The sequence below is a fragment of the Sceloporus occidentalis genome, unplaced genomic scaffold (genome assembly GCF_023333645.1).
Source record: "Sceloporus occidentalis isolate IW3139 unplaced genomic scaffold, rSceOcc1.0.p SCAF_44, whole genome shotgun sequence".
NCBI lineage: Eukaryota > Metazoa > Chordata > Lepidosauria > Squamata > Phrynosomatidae > Sceloporus > Sceloporus occidentalis.
In genome coordinates this window covers 2484335-2499433 of record NW_028317024.1, presented here as the reverse complement: position 1 = coordinate 2499433, position 15099 = coordinate 2484335, and the positions used below count along the sequence as shown (strand labels likewise).

The following is a 15099-nucleotide window of genomic DNA, read 5'->3' as shown; positions in this document are numbered from 1 at the left end:
ACAGGCTGCTCTGGAAAAAGACGGCGTGGTTGTTTCAAGGAGCACAGTAGGAGGATACTTAAACAAAAATGAGTTGTATAGTCGAGTTGCTAGAAAGAAGCCTTTACTGCACCAATGCCACAAACAAACCCGGTTACAATATGCCTGACAACACCTTGACACGCCTCACAGCTTCTGGCACACCAAAATAGAGCTTTATGGTCACAACCATAAACGTTATGTTTGGAGAGGGGTCAACAAGGCCTATAGTGAAAAGAACACCATACCCACTGTGAAGCGTGATGGTGGTTCACTGATGTTTTTTTTGGGGGGTGAGCTCTAAAGGCACATGACATTGTGTGAAAATTGATGTCAAGATGAATGCAGCATGTTATCAATAGATACTGACAGACATTTTGCATTCTTCTGCACAAAAGCTGCTTGTGGGACGCTCTTCGACTTTCGAGCTCGACAATCACATCTTTTGATTCTTCAAACAATACACAAAAATACTCTGCTCTCATGGATATCAAACAATTGTAAACACAACACAGGTTTAGGCAAGATTAAATTGTTAAATATATGTGTGGCACAATTATTGGCACCCTTTTAGTCAATACTTTGTGCTACCTCCCTTTGCCAAGATAACAGCTCTGAGTCTTCTCCTATAATGCCTGATGATGAGGTTGAAGAATACATGGCATGGGATCTGTGACCATTCCTCAATACAGAATCTCTCCAGATCCTTCAAATTTCACCACTGGACTCAGGACCAGTGGAAACATATTCTCTGAAACAACAAATCACACTTAACTATCTGTCTTATGGGTAAATCTGTGTTTGGCAAATGCCAGGATAACACTACCTACCATAATGTATAGTGCCTACTGTAAAGTTTGGTGAAGGAGGGAAAATTGGGGCTGTGTTTCAGAGTTTGGGTCTCCTAGTTTCAGTGTTAATGCTACAGCATACAGTGACATTTTACACAAACATATGTTTCCATCTTTATGGGAACAGTCTCAGGAATGACTTTTGCTGTTCCAGCATGACTGTGCCTCTATGCTCAAAGCGATGGCCATAGACATGGGGAGACGGGTTTGGTGTGGGGGAACTCGTGTCCTGCACAGAGCTCTGACCTTAACCCCAATGAGAACCTTTGCGATGAATAGAAACGCTGATTGCAAGCCAGGACTTTTCGCCCAACATCAGCGGCTGAACCTCACAAATGCTCTTTTCGCTGAATGTGCACAAATTCCCTACAAAATCCTGTGGAAAACATGCATTCATACCAAGAGTATACCATGAGTAAAGATAGTCTAGGAACCGTGTAACCTTTGTTGTAACAAAGAAGGTGCATGTTAGTCACTCCTCTCTTCAGATATTTCTCCAATCCAAGAACATCAGTAGTGTACGTTTTCAAGATCCTGCAAACTGTGTACAAGTGTCTTAGCGGTGCATTTAAAATAGAGTGTTGATCATTGATTTGCCTGCTGTGTTATTGATCCTGGAGATTTGGAGCAGGAAGCACCCAATACTCAAACCGACTTCACCTGCAGAGTATGTATTGACAACATTTGATTAATAACTCAGACTATTGGTGAGTTGTTGAAGGATGATCTGTATAGGAAATTATGTACATAAATGACAAAAAAGGCAAAATCATGAAAATATGCTATGTATTAATTGCTTAATTGTGACAAGACCAAAATGTACTTTTCATTGTAAAAATCGAAACCGTACATTATTTTACTTTCATGTCTTCATTTTTGGTTATGATTGAATGATTTATTTCAATTAAAATGAATTAGGCACAGAGCCCAGTGGCATACACAGCCAAATACTTTACAGTTTGATTGGTCTGAACATATTTCTTAAATCCTACACCTAATATCATACACTAGGTGCTTGCTAACACTCTATTACCTTCTTAATGAGTAAAAAGTTTAATGCATCATTAATTAGGCTGTGGAAACAATTTTCGGTGATAATTGTCTTCCTGCTGTATTCTACACTAGCCTCTCTTTCTCAGGAAATCAATGTACTTTAAGCCTTTTTACATGTAGTTTCAGACGTTACTCGGTTCTGTAAATATATGACAATGTTGATAGGTTTTTAAAATTATCCATGGATATATAAAAAATAGCATTTTTTGCTGCCTTCCTTTAAAATAGCTAATGCTGTTTAGTGAACCTTGGGCCTGTGAACATTGAACCACATCATGATAATGCTGCAACTATCAGCTACTTTTTTAGCCTTTCCACTAATTACTCTAATTAATCACTGTTGCTTATCACCTTCATATGTCATATGAGCGGCAAATGCGTGCTCTGTTAGTTTTGGGTATTTAGCGGTGTCCTTTTTGTTTTTTGTTGTACTTTATTGCAAAGCCCACATTTCTAATATTATCTAGATACTAGACAGGGAGACAAGACATGTTTAAAGAAGGAAGTCTAGTATGTTAGACGTATTGGTTGCCCAACTGACAATTCCAGATGTTTATGATTTACTTTCCTCGCATTTTAGTGAATAAAATTGTTATATGGATATGTACCAGTGGGACAAAACGGAGCCCACTTCTGTTGTAGAATATTGTGAAATTAAGTTTTTATTTATATGAAACGTTCCCGGTTTTTTTTTAGTTAGCGACTGGGTATAATTGCTCATGTAATGGTTTACACAAAATGTACAGCACATTAAAACTAGTCCATATATCAAGAGGATGACCAAATCATCTTAAAAACATAAAACAACATATAGCCTTCTCAACTGTATTTGCAGTGGCAATAATTTAATACCAAGTCCCATATAGAGAAATAATTGATACACCCTGACGTTAAAATAACATAACACAACATGTAATCATTATATTATATATATATATTTATATAGTAATATTATATATATTGCCTTGAGTAAAATCTGAGTTGCATGGTTGTCTCCTGCAATTTTAGTCTCCTGATGTATTCATAAAGATCTGATTATTATAACTGCTCGTGTTGAAAATCATGATGACAGGCAGCAATGCTCACACTAAAAAGCTAATTATGCATATATTTTGCAACATTTTTTATTTCTAAAGGAGGACAAGCAGAAAAATGATTGTGCTAAAGCCCATAATATGCAGTTCTGTCTCTTAGCAAAGTCTGAGGAATCTATTTCCCAGCTTTCTTCGGAGCATGATCCGTGTCCACAAAAAATGACACATTCAGCTAAAATATTTATATGCTAGAAAGAAAGGCACTCAATATAAGACATTTATATTTTTCTTCTGCAGTCTGAGATTATGCTATCCAACATATGGTGAGAATCAGCAGAGACTTTCTGGAAAGGACTTAATTAAAAAAGATTACAATATCTGCATGAGATAAGTTCTGACACGGCCCTTCTGTGCATTAGTACGCATTGCCTCATCAATATAATAGCACACATGTATCTTTATTTGCAGAGTATAATCCAAATGGCGATGTTCAACAAAAACATCAGTAAAATGATGGCTGCTTTAAGCCTAAGTGAAATTGGGCTCATTGACAATAAGAACTCATTATCTGGATATGAATGTAGAGTAGGGCTGTATTGTGATGAAATTTTCTAGCAAAGAGTAAAATAATTTGAATATTAAAATAATCAAAATACCATTTCCAAATCGATATATATCAAGTATAGCATTTTATATCTTTCTTTATTATCCCAGTAATAGAAAATAACCTTTGAGATGCCAGAATACTTTAGACTAAGCCACTCTTGACTTTATTAGTTGCATTGTTTTTCTACTAGCTATATATTTTGGATAATGTCATCAATTGCTGTACTTGATAAACCAGCACTAAAGGAATATGCATATACATGTTTTTAAAAGCAAACATTGTTGAATAAATGATTTTTAATGAGTGTAATGAAAGAAGATACCCTTATTGAGGTATTTTCCAAGGAGCAACTGGAAGACACCCACATCAGGCATAGGGTAAACACCAGACCCTATAAATAAGCAATAGGGTTTCAGTATGATGACTAGTGGATTGCCTATATGGTCACAGTGTGACATCCTCAAACAATGTTGTGACTTAATCATTCCTAGTCCTGTTGGAGAGAGTGTCAGTCTCTGGGTAGGGGGAGTTGAGCATAACATATAACAGTCCAATTCTGCTCATTCTACATCTGGTTTCAGCCTCTCCTGCTTATCTCCAAGTCTATTCTTGTCCTAAACAACCACCACCACCCAAAATCTATCTAATGGCTACTCAAAGCCAAACTTTGCCTTTGTAGATCCCAGGCTCTACCCTTCCTCCTTTAAAGAAGTCATGGTCCAGCCATGACATTTAACTTAATATGCCTTACCTCTATATTTAAAAAAAAAACCCTCTAAATTATAATAATAATAAAAAAATAAACTTGTTTTATACAGTGTTTGTTACAGTAATTTCGAGTTATTGTGTGTACATTTCACTAGTACATTTTGCACAAGGAGGATTTTTAATAACCACTCTTTTGCAAGTAATATTTTTATAGAAAGAAAAGTGTCTGTAATTACATTGATTGTATATTTGGCTCAGGTTGGTGTGTTTGGCTTACGCGCAAACCTTAGAAAACACTTTGACTGAATCAATTTGTCACCGTTTGGATCTGCCTTGAAAAATCAGCTTGGTCTATTCAATATGTGCCAAGCACTCCCCGAAGACACATAGTTGTTGCATGATTCCTCTTCAACAAGAAATTTCATCCTTGGTGAATCGAAATAGTGAGAACTCCAGTTAGCCAATTGTGGCAGAGACTAATCACGTTCCACAGTTCCTGGAGGCATCTTCCTATTTGCTTCCCAGCAGTGGCATGACTTCAATCTGAAAAAGTAATAATAAAGGTCCTTAGTGAATTATTATCTTCCTCTCAACTTTGTAATGCCAACTTCATTTTTCATGTGTTAAGAATATATACAATGTATCCCTCCTATGTAGAATTATACTTTTCACCTAATCAGGTAGTGGCTTACAAAACAAATATCTTGGAGCAATTAATAACTGTTATAATATATATATATAATATATATATATATATATTATAGCAGCAGACATTAAACTCACTATATGCCAGAAATATCGATTACACATTATAAATGATTTGCCTTGATCTGTATCTATATTTTGCGCTCCATATATTAGATCTTTAAAGGAACAACATATATCAATTCTCACATATACTGTATCTGTGTAAAATGGATAGGACATGTAATTATCCACAAAAATAATACCTATCACCAAATGTTCTTATTTAATTTAACTTTAGGTAACAGCTCTTAATGGTAATATTACCAAACTACAGTAGTGTTAATTATTTTGTTTTATTATGTTTTAATTTAATGCTTTAGAAAGAAAATATCGAATCATCTGTAAAAGCTCTGTTTCCACAATTTGTTCTTGTACAGTAGATGCAGTAATGTAGCGTACCAAAAATGTGAAATTAAAATTCCATGACAGGAGATGTTAAAAACAAATTTCTTGGTATTATTTGCCATGACTGCATTCTTAGCTTGTTCATGTTCAGGACGGCTTTGTATATCAGTGAAGGGCTTGGCTAGTCTAAAGGTTTTGGGCAGCTACCCAAAGCTTTCTTTCAGTATTGTATAACAATTCTATGGTATCAAGGATATCTATAGTAAGAAGGGCTTTAGCTGACATTTCAATGATGACTGGATCCTTCTATGTACCTTTTTAATTTTTGCATACATTATCTTACATGGCGCGTGTTCTGTGCCAGATGGCTTTTGGGCTACTTTATTATTGGGCCACTTGGTTGCATTTGCTCCCCAGTGTGAATGTTGCCAGCCCTCCTCTGATGTTTGTCATGGCATGGATAATTCTTAAGTTCCATGAATGCCATCATCTTGTAAGAAGATGTGAAATAGTTTTGACTAAAGCAGTAAAAAAAAGTCCTTTTTAAAAAAAAAGATATTGCACGTAAATTTCACCACACGATATATTGCTTAATCTTCACCTGTCTCTAATTATACTGTAGATGGTAGCCCTTTAAGCCATTGTTATTTTTTTGATCCTTACTTTTTGTTTCATAGTTTGAAACACAAAGTAATTGGGTTGATTTTTTTTACATTTTAGCTTTGAAAAAAGATCACATAGAGCAGAATTGTAGTTTGAATATGTAGTTTAATGAGATGTTCTGAAATTAGGGCTTGACATTCTCTATATTAATTGTTTTGTCACTTTGAGTTGATTTTTATAATTTCCTTTTACACTGCCTTCTCTTGTCCTTGTCTTAACTTTAAACGATCAGAAAAACTACTGGTTACATTTTAATATCTCATTAGTGATATACTGTATATATATTTCTGTATTATTGATCTTATAGGTAGAAATATCTAGTAAAAAGTAGCACTTGCCTAGAGGGTATAAGAGGAGGGGAGTTGCAATTTTCCTTAATAAAGGTCATTGTGTTTCATTTTGGTGAAAGTAAAACATTTTAGAAACGATATAAAAACTCAATGAACTAAGAATGTTGTATGCCATTATATATTTAGTTTTCAAATATGTACCACCTGTTTTAATGCATAGAATGGATCCATTGATTAGTCCATTTTACTCTCTGTTGGGCCATTTTGTACGTTTTTATTCTTATTTCTCTCTTTGAACAAATGACCTTTCTTTGCAGGACAAACTACTTTAGAAGTGAACCCTTTCTTATTCATAGTTACAGACTCAGCGCCTCCTCAGGCTTTAAACTGACTTAGAAGTCTCAGAAGGTGAAGTCTGATGCTTTTCTATGTAGCAACACATTTCTTGCTTATCTGCTATTTTATAGCATGTCAAAGCTGAAAATTAAGTGTGCTTTTTAAATCACCAACAGACTTATGCCCTGAAGGCACAACAAATGGTGGCCTAGATGATGATGTCCTCTCCCAGATTTTATGTGTTTAATTAAAACTAATAAGTCAGCATATATTGAGGATGTATTTTCATTTAACGGTCTTCGCAATTTATTTGTAATTATGCTAATCCGAATAGGTTTAGACATTACCCCTACACTGTTATTGTCACCTCTCCACCGACCTAGCAGAATGCATCATGAGAAAAAGATATTGTATAAGTTACATCTCAAAAAATGCCAAAAGCATCCCGAGAATTAGCGTATATGCTTTGACAGCTGGAAATAATAGACAGGTACTTTGCTCCTAAAGGGGGTCTGTTTTGTAAAGTTCCAGAAGATTTTTAACGTAGGCATAATATTTCGGCATGGCAACAGTGGATCCATTTGATATACTTTAGCAAATTGTTATCACATACATGTTGCTGTGCTTTTGCAGGAGATTCCAGAATTACATATTTACCTATTTGGAGCTAACATAGTGCCTTATTGCCTTTTATTCACAGAAAAATACTTTTTGAAAAAATTATTTCTTGGCTTTATAGACTGTTATACATTTGTATTAATGTTAATAAAATAATTTTGTTGTATACTGTAGGTAAGATGAGCACAGTAAAACAGTTACAAGACATGTTCTAAATTATCAGTAACCATATAATTGTTTGGCAAATTAAGATATTCTTTGGATATATATATATATATATATATATATATAAGACTCATGGATGAATAACAACAGTTTTCGAAAAGATATTTTGGATAGGAACATTGGCAGCTGTAATGATCCTGAGGAAATAGCATGTTTACAAGTCTGTGACGCTTTTAGTGGGCCATCATACTCATAGAATAAGATGTATAGTCACATACGTATTCTAAGACCTCAGAGGCCCCAATGTGACTCATCTTCTGTCTGAGGATATAGTGGTTCACCTATATGGCGTCACAAGCATCTAAGAACACCTGTAGGAGGATGCTAAAATTGGTATTCTTCAAGATTTTTTTTTATATTTCTACCGCCTTCTCAATTGTAGCGAGTAATTACCACATTCTCACTGGACAGAACCCAGGACTGAATTGTGTTTGATATATTCCTTCTTTTCAGAAAGCTTGTAAATCCCGTTATAGCTGCTGCTTCAATATAACGCTGAAACCAAAATACATTTACTTTTAGGAATTGGGGAATTGTTTTCTCATTTTCTCAGTTTCAGTAAGAAATGAAATTCAAACTTAGAAAACAGGCAGCACAAGATCATACAGTACAAGGGTATTTTAGTAATACTTTAGTAAATATACATGTATGTGTCTATATATAACAATTTATATGCCATGGCAACCCTGTAGTGTTATCCAATCCTGTGTCCGAAAGGGCAGACATATACAGTGAGGGAGCCCATGTAACCATTGATAAGGAATAAATAAATGATATATTTCTGGTGATTTTGTGTGCAAAAGAGAGTTTTTTTAAATCACATATACACACAATAGGTAGAGAAATAAAGGTGATAATGAGCAGTTAATTTAAATGTATTGCAAACTATATGGGCAAAATGTTTCCTATTAACTTGCTTCACTTCACTAATTGCCAAGTCTTCAAAATGGGTTTATTCAAATAATCTGTGTCCTACTAAATTGAAATAAACCACCTTGGTAATTTGAATCCATTTTAGTAGTGAAATGAAAATGACTTTGTTAAGCAAAATACATATCTGTGGCTGGATGTACTCCAAAGGAATTGTCTTAGCTTGTTCAAAAAAACAAAAGGTAAAAAAATAAAAAAGCAATAAATAAATAATAAATACAGAAAAGGTTTTATGTAACCAGTTCATACTGGGTATACAGACTATTTGATATGTTTACCGTGTAATGTTCTGATTTATTTGATAGAAAAATGGCAATTATCCAGAGTCTCAGAAACCTTTTCTAGTTCATTTAAAAAAAAAAAAAAAAGTTATTTGTTTGTATAATTAAATATCTATTGGCACAGACACTATAGCTGAATATTATGATGATTAATCGCATATCTGAAAATATCCTCTAACATGTTAACACAATATTGTGTCCCGATTTTGATTCAAGGCATCTCATTCTTCTATAACTAAAGCTGTTTATAAAAAAACATTGTTCTCTTTGCTTTCCTGCAGATACCTAAATTAAAATCTGCTGTGGCCATTTCGACGTAGAGCCTTATCATCTATATTTGATGCAGGAGAGAGAGAAAGGTTATAAGTTGCTTGGGGGGAATTGTGCCTGTAGATGCCAGCATGTTCACATTTTATCATGTGTATTTTTCTTACAGTCACAATTAATTAAGTATATGAATCAGCGAGTGACCACAGATCTAAGGCTTTCAGTAGAGATCAAAGTACTGGAATGGTTTTAAAGGACAAGCAAAACTGGACATTAATAAATGTTTTGTGTTCTTCAAAAATCTTATCCATGTAACATATAGGTTCTTTTAGGTTGTAAAATAAGTACTTGTGAGTATATTTTTTTGAATGAATATATACTTTTATTTGTATAAAAGTACAGTTATAATTAATCAATTAGAACTATAACTATTAGGGTTAATGATCAAATAATGGATGTGGTTTTAGGGGACATGGCAATGTGTCATTTTCAGTGGTCATTTTACCTTATGCAAAAAACATGAAAATGTTTATATTGCAGACCAACTTAAAATATACCATCTGTTTTCATAAAGAAAGATAAACTAACTGATATGGTGAGTCAATCATGTCGAAAACTGGTGGCTTTTGTTTGGGCTTTACATGGGGAAGAGCTAGATCTGTGAGGGCTAGGGCTAGCCACATCATGTGGAAGCAGGACTTGGCTTGGATACCCTTAAATGTAAGTGTAGGAGATGGAAGTGGACAGAGAGTGGACATGGCCAAAAGCTTCTCTTTTGCCCAGAGAAAGCCGAAGGTGAAAGGAATACCGGGGAAGCATGTCTTCACCCTTAGACTCCAGATCAAAACTGGGGAGTTCCCAGGTACGGCTCAGTGACATCAGAGCCCCAATTAGTTCTAAACTGCCACTTGCAACCATGTCTGGGACATCATTCTGCCTAAAACAGACCCTATAGTGTCACCACAGACTTTTACACAGCTCAACATCTTAGTATTATTTTTTTTTATTAATGTTTATGCTGGCAATTTTTGTAGTTGTGAGAATATCCTATGCTCCGGAACTGTAAGCTAAGGAACATTTGAACAAATATGTAGTACATTTCAGATCTACCCCCGGATCGGAGGTGGGGCTGGGGGCATGGCTAGATGCATGGCTAGATTGACTATGCACTAGAAAGGACTAACCCATGACATGACAGGTCTCTTGAACAAGAGCTCTGCATAATGCATAGGCAAGACAGTGAGATGACATTTCTCATTCCACTAAAACCCCAGTATAATCTTATTAATTCTTTAGCAGAATTGGAAAGGAGGTAATTGTCCTACCTGCAGGACAAATACATTTATTGGAACAGAATAAAATACTTTTCTACCAAGTATAGTAACTTTGCAGAACTTAATTTATTTGAAATTGTGTTGCTATTTTTTCTTCTCGCTTATGGAAACAATTTTTCTCAGCTCTTTTTTACTTCCCGCTGTGTCTTATTATAGCTCTGTTAACCTACATGGGAAAGGAGTATGTACAGGGAAAACTGTTACCTCAGCCTAAATGTTTTCTGTATGATTGTACCAGATATAGCAATTTCTCTACTTGGTTATTTCATCCAAATCACTAAGTCGTGTCTGTACATGCTAATTTTGCGCTACATTATTTGGGATATTTAAGCTCCTTTTGCTTTCGTAAGAATGTGCAAATACTTATTGTTATTAGACAGGCATATTTACCCTTGAGGTGGTTTCTATTGCAGTTGCGGTGATAAAGCCTATACTAGCAATGGATTGTGTTTTGTAAGTAATACATTTTTTCAAATAACATTTTACAACATATTTAAAGAGCATAATAAATTAGTACTTCTTGCTCATTGACGTCATCTAGCTATTTTACCCACAAGGCAAATTACTTTAATATAATAACCATAATAAAAAAATAAAATAGTATGGCCATTATTTTCCAAGTGAAAAGCCAACCTTAAGTGGGTGTTGGATGCTGCGAACATGGCAATAACTAAACGATAGTGCTATTGTCTAATGTTGTTACAAGATACATTTATCACCCACGTTCATATTTTCGTCCATATGCCTGTCCATCATGTGATAATTATATCCAGTCGAAAGGCAGAAACCAAAGTGCCGGAGAACAGCCTGTACTTGACATAAATTTATTGTTCCTAGTTTTAAAAGAATAAGAACTTTCTTAAAACATGCGCCCTACAATGTTACCATCTCGTCAACAATAGGCTACATTAAAAGAAACATCATTTTTTTTAATTTGAAACAGTCTAAAGCCAAGAAACCTCATAGGATAAGATTTTAGGCATTTATTCCTAGCCCTGAACACAAAAATGTATCGCGCAAAGAAGATATTCTTTAGTGGACCAACATACAAGATGTAAAGGCACTGAAGCTTTAAAAACCAAAGTTCACACAGTTGTACTTCCTAACGCCTGTCTATGAAACTAGGGATGGTGGAAACTAGGGATGCATGTTGGGATTTATGGTATTTTTTGCTTCAGTCTTTATTCATTAAATATGGAGTTCGCTGGAGAGATGTGGATTTAAATCGTGCATATCATTATACATTTTGAAGGGCACATTTTTCCTGCAGCAAGGGCTAAGCAAGCCCTGCTCAATTCATAGTTAAATCAGAGATTCCTGAAAGCCACCCTACTGATGACACAGAGAGTGCTTAGGTCTTGTCCTGCAGGAGAAAATGTGCAAGGGATATCCCCTAGTGAATTGGGCAAAGCCATAACCCTCCTAAAACATCCCTGTCAACTCCTGCTTTAGTGAATAAACCCCAAAGCCTCAATGTTGCATTTTAAAGACAATATCTGAAATAATCTAAAACATTATTATCCTAATTGAGCTAATTTAATTGGTAGTAACAAGTTGTAAATGTGTTTGCACTAATAGAAAAACAACTAATATAATTTCCATCCACTTTGTTGATTTTTTGCCTTGATTGTAAAAAAAAGTTTTGGTGTCTGTATTTTTTTATGATGGCGCCAACAACAATTACTCCCAGTGGTTGGCAACCCTAGTGCAGAGACATGTTCTGAGCATTATTCAGCTTCAGCAATCTTATTGCCTTTTAAATGTTTAAATAACAGAGAGAGAGAATGCATCCCTCTACCTTGGATGTCTATTACCTTATATTACACTAATATATCTGCATTCCGTATAGATTGAGAGGTTGTCTCCATTTCTCTTCTAAAACCTTCTTCTAAGGACATTGTAAATATTTACTACATATTTAGATCATGACGTTCTAACTGCACAAATTAAATGCTACAGCTGCTATGGATTCTGGGTAGTTTCACTTCATTGTTGAGGACAGATGTTGCAGACTTTTATTATAAACCCATTGTTATTTGTCTTCTTAATTTTTTTATTGGAATATACCTTCACTAATGTTATCAACATTTCAATGTACTTTTTTTTTTCCCCCTGGCAAATTATATTATCGACAGCAAATCATAAACGCATGTGTCCTTCTTCATCCCTCACAGCAATCCATGGGATTTAATGAGGCAAAGATTTTTACATTTTGTTTTTAATTTGATTTTGCATTTTTATGAGGCAGACTCCGTGGTAAATCACATTAAAAATGTTTATGGTTGCATTAACTTTCTTGCTTACATACAGAGCTTACAGTTAATAAATGACTCTGATTTCCATAAAATATTCAGAACAGACCATTATTACAATGATTTTTTTTCCTTTTATCCGTACTGCTAAACTTCAATCAGTTTTGGATTTGCAGTGCATTTAATGTCATAATTTGTACTGCAATATTCTTTTTCTGCAGAGAAGGTATTAATTGAGGTGCTTAATTATTTAAAATATATTGATTTTGTATTAGTTATTTAAATTTGTATATCAATATGTTCTTTAATTGACATATGTAATTAACTTACTTAGCAGTGTTTACATATTTCTATGGTACTGCACTAAAATAATGTAATCTTGAGTGGTTTTCTGCTTATAGCTATTGTTTTTTTATCTAACATTAGTGAAAGGTCCATGAATTGGCACACAGCTTTGCTTCTTTTATTGACGTGGACTGGAATCCATTGTTGAATTGCTATGAGCCAGTTTGATATGAATTTGTGCTTAATTTTCTCAGCTAACCTTGGAATACTGAGTTAGTTACAGAAATATTATATTAGACATACATAAGGGCAGGACTTAAAACCTAAATACAAGTTTTAGGTAGCCCTCCAGCTTATCTATAAGGGCTTTTCCCATGTGGTAACTGATTGCCGGGGCTTTGATGTATGCGTAGGGGCGTGGTACTAAGGTCTGCCCATTCTTCAGCTCCGCCCACACACTCATGTCTAGCCTTTTCCTATTGGCCTGGATCCACCCACTGAGGAGCTTCCAGGTAAAATTGTATTGTAAATGTATAGATAAACATGTCTCCGAGTCCAACAAATAGTATGTTTAGTCTAAAAAGGATTTTTTCCCCATTTAAAATAAAAATTGCAGCAAAAGATAATAGGACATTTCCTTCCCAACTACTGGACAACTATTTAAGTAATTTCTAATTAAGACCAAGACAACTCTTACTTGTTATACTAAATTCTAATTACATAGTACCTTTTTAAGTCTGGAAAATACTCTTAATATACTGAATTACCAAAATACAGAGATTTTTTTTTTTAGAGAATCTAGTTTGTTAATAGAAATTCACATATCCTATGTAACAAATTAATGACAAAATCATTAGTTTAGCAGATGATTTATTGAGTTTCACATTTTTGTATATATCTGAATATAAATATTTGAAATAAACTATATTTGAATGGCATTTGAAGTAATTGTTACTGATGTTTTTCATAAGTGTTGAAATCTGCAAGAAGTGTGATTTATAGAGTTGAAGTACCCACTACTTCCACCATATGTTGTATAGTTGTTAGTGATAAATTGTCCTGTCATTGGGTGTGAACCATATTTGCATACATATGTATTGAAAACAGGGAAATAATTAAAGTAGTCTAGTCAAAGCGTGTATATTAATTTTTTATTCACAAATGGCTTGTGTCTTGTCAGACGTTGGATTCTCCTTCAGTTCAGCAATCTCAGTCTCTCCAGCCCCATCCATCTGTTGTAGTTAATAACACTTCTGAATCTGGGCTTCCTACTGAGACACCCGTGGCTTACCTTTATGGTTTTAAATTTACAGTACATACATAATTAACCATTGGTCATCTTGGTAATAAACTGAAAAGGCAAGAAGGAAGAACGTAGAAGATGTGAAAATGTAGTTTTATTTATTGGACAAATGAAATAACTTAATCCCCCTTATCTACTCTTCCTCTCCCTCCGTCCCTGCCGCCCCCCCCATTATCTACCCTTCCTCCCCCCCCCCATTATCTACCCTTCCTCTCCTCCCCCCCCCCCTTGTACTTACCTTTCAGCAGTCCTGCGGCGAGTCTCCCTGTTCGGTCTCGGTGCCGGCTTGTAATGCTGAGCGCCGGAAATCTTCCGGCACTCAGCATTACAAGCCGGCACCGAGACCGAACAGGGAGACTTGCCGCAGAGGAGAGAGAGAGGGGCGCCGAGCAGGTACTGACAGCTTGGTAAGCGAAAACCACTCGGCGCCCCTTTCTCTCTTTCGCTTTTAAAAAAAAAAAAAAAGGGCTTCAAAAGTGCCGCCTGGAGCGGTTGCCCCACTTGGCTCCATTGTCGGGCCGGCCCTGGACATAATGAGTGCATTTTAGGTGGCCACCAAGCCCATTCTGGTTGTCGGGTATACAAGACGAATACAACATCCTGTAAAAGCATAGCCTGCAGCTGTACTCCTGTGATTTATTGTCTGCTGGCCACTTACATTTGGAGTGTCTGACTAGTACTACTTTTATAGAGTATTTCCTTCCTTGATGTTGACCTGTTATCCACAAATGACAGTTCAACTCTAAATCGTACTTAGAATATTAAACATCGGTTTGCCAACCTACTTTAGATATCTAAATTTTAGCTTTTCTTTTGGCAACCTCCTTTTTTGTGATTGGCTGCTAATTTGTTATTATAATTCTAATGTTTCCTAAACTGTGCTTAAAAGAGAAAGTAAAAGGAGCTGTAAACAAGCGTCTACCACCTTACAAAAAGCACAAAATATTTTTAG

The 15099-nt window shown here is 35.2% G+C and overlaps 1 protein-coding gene across 1 annotated transcript in view; it reads left to right on the top strand.

Annotated features, from left to right (window-relative positions):
• LOC149289576 (doublecortin domain-containing protein 2-like) overlaps positions 1 to 15099 on the top strand; it is a 58337-nt gene that overhangs the window by 37455 nt on the left and 5783 nt on the right. The window lies entirely within an intron of this gene.